The sequence below is a fragment of the Magnolia sinica genome, chromosome 2 (assembly GCF_029962835.1).
Source record: "Magnolia sinica isolate HGM2019 chromosome 2, MsV1, whole genome shotgun sequence".
Classification (NCBI taxonomy): Eukaryota; Viridiplantae; Streptophyta; class Magnoliopsida; order Magnoliales; family Magnoliaceae; genus Magnolia; species Magnolia sinica.
The window spans coordinates 47,803,650-47,808,550 of record NC_080574.1 but is presented as its reverse complement, the minus strand read 5'-3'; the positions used below and the strand labels follow the sequence as shown (position 1 = coordinate 47,808,550).

Sequence of the window (4,901 nt, the reverse complement as noted above, 5' to 3'; positions counted from 1 at the left end):
ATGGTCATAACAGCGGTTCCCACCTTCCAGGGACCCCCTCTCATTCGGATAGCTCCGACGCACATCCGGGTCTGCTCCATTAATTTCGAGCAAATTTAATGGAGCAAATACGTAACCACTTGGTCTCTAATACTTACTTTATAAAAGAAAATCTTCCCTAACAAGTAGCCTTTTTTGCAGCCTTTTTTTGCAACAATCCAAAAACCAAGAAGAAGAAGAAGAAGTAAAAAATCCAAATCAAATTACTTCTTTACTAACAAGTTATTAAAAAAAAAAAAAAAACATTTGAGGCCTTTGATTGCTAGCTAATTAGACAAAAAACCAAATTCAAACTATAAATAAAAAATATTTAGGATTGCTACCTATGCAACATGTAGATCTACTTCTAAGAAAAAGATCCAGACATGTTAATAACAAACAACTATTCATCAATATCATGTAATTGAAATGTTGCAAGCTCAGTGAATGATAAGAAATTCTTACTTGCACCCATATTGGTAATTACACAAACTCCTCTTTCCATAACCAAAAGTAGGAGCAAAGACATCCAATCTGAAATTACACCAGCATTGGAAAGCAGGACTGAAGACACCAAAGGACATTTTGTCAGAGTGAAGATCCCACATCTGTGGGCCCCCATTGATGCATGTGTTTTATCCTTCCACGCCATACATCCATATGGGGAAAATAAAAGATGTACAAATGTTCAGATTCAAGAGTGAGGTGTGTAAAAATCAGATGCCAATATGATTCAATTAACATACATATACAAGTTATAACAAAGGCAAACAGAAAATGATCAATGGAGACAATGAGCATATAGACCAAATTCAACATTTTGAAACTCATAATGGCAAAGAAAATTGAGCTTCAAAGGTTTAAACGGATATTGCCTCCCAATTTTCTCGAGTTCCTTCTGCCATTTCCCATTCAAACTGTCAAATGTTGTAATCAATAAACGGTCGACATGCCCAAGATCTACAGGCCCATGAATTGTTTCTCACCAATGTAAATATAAGTTATATAGCTACAAGATTTTCACTACAAGAAGCCTACCCTATGCTCCACCCTAACATTACTTGAGCTAAGGTTTAGCTACGATCCAATTCAATTGGCATGCGGTTCTCAAAAACTAAGTCATGCATAAAATAATAATAAATTGTCATCATAATAAATAAATAAATAACTTGATGTTTGGTGGGAAGTGGATTATAAAACTTTTGCTAATATACCATTTAAAAGCTATTCCTAAATTGATGGGAGAAAATTTATAGTACCAGGGAATCCACAAATTATATTTGTGTGGTATAATTAATGAATAGAAAATTTATACTACATCTAGTGGTAACATACCTGGGAATCTGCAAATTATATCTGTTGCAATCTGTATTTCAGGTACCAGTTGATTCAAAGTATCTACCACAGTTCTGAACTCACTTACAGTGTATTCTCGATTCATTGCCTGAAATATAAACAACAAATATTCTCTTAGGAGTCTATATAAAGCTGGAATCATTGGTCTCGATCATTGATCAAAGGTACCAACGAAATTTAATAAAAAAAAATTATCTGATCAACAATCTTTTCCCACTTACGCTCAAAACAGAGTTGGGGCCATGTGATGTATGAAGGCCATCCAACCCGTCCATCATTTGTGTCACCTCATATTATCTCCAGATTTCGTAACTTAAGCAACCTAAAAGGAAAAAAGGAAATAATGTGGAAATTAGAATTTGTGAGCCATGTCAGTGGTACATGATTGAATCAAATCATATCCCCAGTACTAGGACAAATATCAAAGGGGATAAATATGACAAAATGAGCACTTACCCAAAGCAATCCACAAATTCTCAATGCAAGTTCCCAATCGACATTGTAATTTCATGATTTTCAAAACAAAGACTGAGAAACCGAAACAGAGTTCAAGAGCATCTCAATGCAAGTTCAAAAATAAGAGAATATGAATGATATCACACAATGCAAAAATGGAGAAGGAAAACTGAACAGCTATCAGGCCTCGGTGATATTTGTAGAGCCAGCCCTTATCCACAAATGACAGTGGTGAAATACTACGATGAACACCAACACTTTGCAAGTGCAGATGCTGGGAACTGAGAATTCATTCGGCAAAGGCAGGTATTGCTGAAACAGGTTGGTAAATAGCAGTTGACAACTGCTTCAAGTGCACAGGTTTTCAAGTGCACAATGGTTCAGATTAACAAATCCAGTGATCTACACCCAAATTGCATTGATGAGTAGGACTCAAATTATGACTCTCTAAAGAGGCCTTCACCTCTCCTCAAAATTAAATGAAAATTTTATGTGTACACATCATAGAAATCAGCCATACATACTCAACAACACAATCAGCATTTTAAAATAAATCTCAAACATGGGAAAGAGTTATTACTTCCAAAGTCACTAGGATGAATTCTATTTAACTACTTGATTTGTAATCTTTTTAAGGCTTAAGTGCTGCAGTGTTGAGAAATTCCACCACGAGTAGTATAGATTGTGTGAAAAGCAGAAGGCTCTGGATTGCAAGGCTGATCTGATTTCCAAAAATAGAAATGGCCTCGCTACTAAAACCCGTCAAGTTTAGTGATAGCTTCCCCACTGCAAGAGCTTCCACTCTAGCATGCACCTGAACACAACTTCCAATATAATAGCTAGATTTTGGGGAAAAAATCAAAACAGAGACATCTACACTGATCCATGCTAATTTGCTTATACCCAATTCCTTTTTGGGTTTCAAAGAGCATGATCTTTTACTATAACCCAAGTGACATGGTAGGCTCAACACATCAATCACTGTGTGGGTAAATATGGACTCGCAAAACATAGAGAAATGAGGTGCGCTCCAGTGGTACTGGTACCACTGTAAGGTAGGACTCAAAGAGGGGAGGCTAGCAAAGGCATATTCAAAATAAAAAACATAAGAGAATACAAATTTTTGCATGGAACAAACAGATACTCACAGAACTTGCAGTGCGGTGACAGATCACATCATTTTCAGATTCATATCCTTCGAGATAAAAAGGAATCCAAAAAATTTCAGACAAAAAGGTTATGAAAAGGTTCTACATTCTTGAACTTGTTTTGTTCACTCAAAATGAAATGTGAAATAGGCTATCATATGAGGCTTAGACAGAAACCAGATTTTCTAGCACATGAGCGATAAAAACTTGTTTTGTGCAGGAAATTACTAGACAGAAACCAGATTCATATGAGCACATGCAAAAAATTTTGGATTACTTTTTGTAATTACTAGATCATACGAGCATATCCAAATTTTTTTGCATGTGTTGGAATCCTATATCACATTTCATGTGCTAGAAGATCTGGTTTTTGCATGCACATATCAGACAAAAACTAGATTTATATGAGCGAGTTGCATGAGATAAAAAGGTTCTACATTCTTAAACTTGTTTTGTGCACTCAACATGAAATGTAAAATAGGTTATCATATGAGGCTCAGACAGAAACCATATTTTCTTTACTGGGGAAACCATAATTGGCATCAGAGGATTCGGCGGAAATGCCCATCAAAACGAGAAAAACTGCTCACTGATCAATTAAGAATTATCAGGAGAATGCCGTAGAAATACCATGGCATTGTGTAACTAGAATCCAATGCATCCAACGTTTCACGGTATTTTGCATAAAAATACAAAAGTTGATTTTTATTTTTATTTTTTGTTCAAAAGCAATGGATGTTTCCCAATTAGTTGGTATAAGGCTTTGATGATGATGAAGATTAATGGATGTTTCACAACCTGGAAATCCTACAGGAATTCAAACACACAGAGATTGAAGAGATGAATAAGAGGACATATGCCAGCACACCAGTCATGTGGAATCTGCATCTATCGCTGAGTAGATCTAACCATGAATATGCCCTGCTACAAAGCAAGTTAATCCACTCATCAGGTGGGCCACACTCATATTCGAAAAAATGAACAGCTGCTTTGATTGCACATCTCTCACACATGTGCCACGATCCAATTCTTTAATCCCTTAATGGAAATCATTCAAAAAACAAGAAAAGGCTACAAAGACAACAACTTTTGATTTTCTTAAGAACGTTAAAGAGAACATGAGGCTTGTAAGTCGGTCAAGCAACCATTAGACTTCGCCCCCACCGCATTTAGAGACCGTCAGCTAGCCTTTATGGGTCCGACAGTTACCTGTTTCTGAAACAGGTAACTGGAGTGCATTAGCCTAGATTTTGAGATGTATGCCTAACATGGGATGCAGATCTAATGGACAGCTTGGATGACCCTCACACAACACGGTGGGCACTCCTTTCAATATTCAAAACCCACTCCACAGATTTCAGAAATGGAGAGAGAGAGAGAGAGAGAGAGAGAGACTGACCGATGTCTGGATTTCCTCTCATTCTTCTCCTTTTTCTTCTTCTTCTTTTTCTCCTTCTTTCGAGTGCTCTCCAAGTCTCTCTCACGGATCAATGGTGGGTTTAGGTGAAAGGGGGTTTTGAAAACCCTAGTGAGAGAGAGAGAGAGAGGTTGGGAAACAAGGAATGGGGCCAAGAGACAGAGAGAGGGCGAGGGAGCGCGGGAGATCGAGAGAGGGCGGGGGAAAGAGAGAGAGAGAGAGAGAGAGAGAGAGGGGGGGCTTGGTTTTGGGAGATGGCGCGGGCGCGAGAGAGAAAAGAGGATTTTTATTTGGTTTTGGGAGATGGCGCGGGCGCGAGAGAGAAAAGGGGATTTTTATTTGGAGGTGCTCGCGCAGGAGGATTAGAAGGGATTTGGTTTTGGGGCCGGTGACGGACGGAAAGTGTTTATATTTGTGGGGCCTACCGTGATGTATGTTACTGATCCACTCCGTCCATTCATTTTAACGGATCATTTTAAGGGTTGATCCAAAAAAGAAGTCATATC

At 37.9% G+C, this 4,901-nt stretch overlaps 1 long non-coding RNA gene across 1 annotated transcript; it reads right to left on the bottom strand.

Annotated features, from left to right (window-relative positions):
• Positions 1–1,340: 1,340 nt before the first annotated feature.
• LOC131228677 (uncharacterized) lies at positions 1,341–4,511 on the bottom strand. Its single transcript, XR_009163051.1, has 3 exons — positions 4,378–4,511; positions 1,596–1,696; positions 1,341–1,462 (listed from the first exon to the last, which is right to left on the bottom strand). It is a non-coding gene; the product is annotated as an uncharacterized LOC131228677 (long non-coding RNA).
• Between the last annotated feature and the right edge of the window lie 390 nt (positions 4,512–4,901).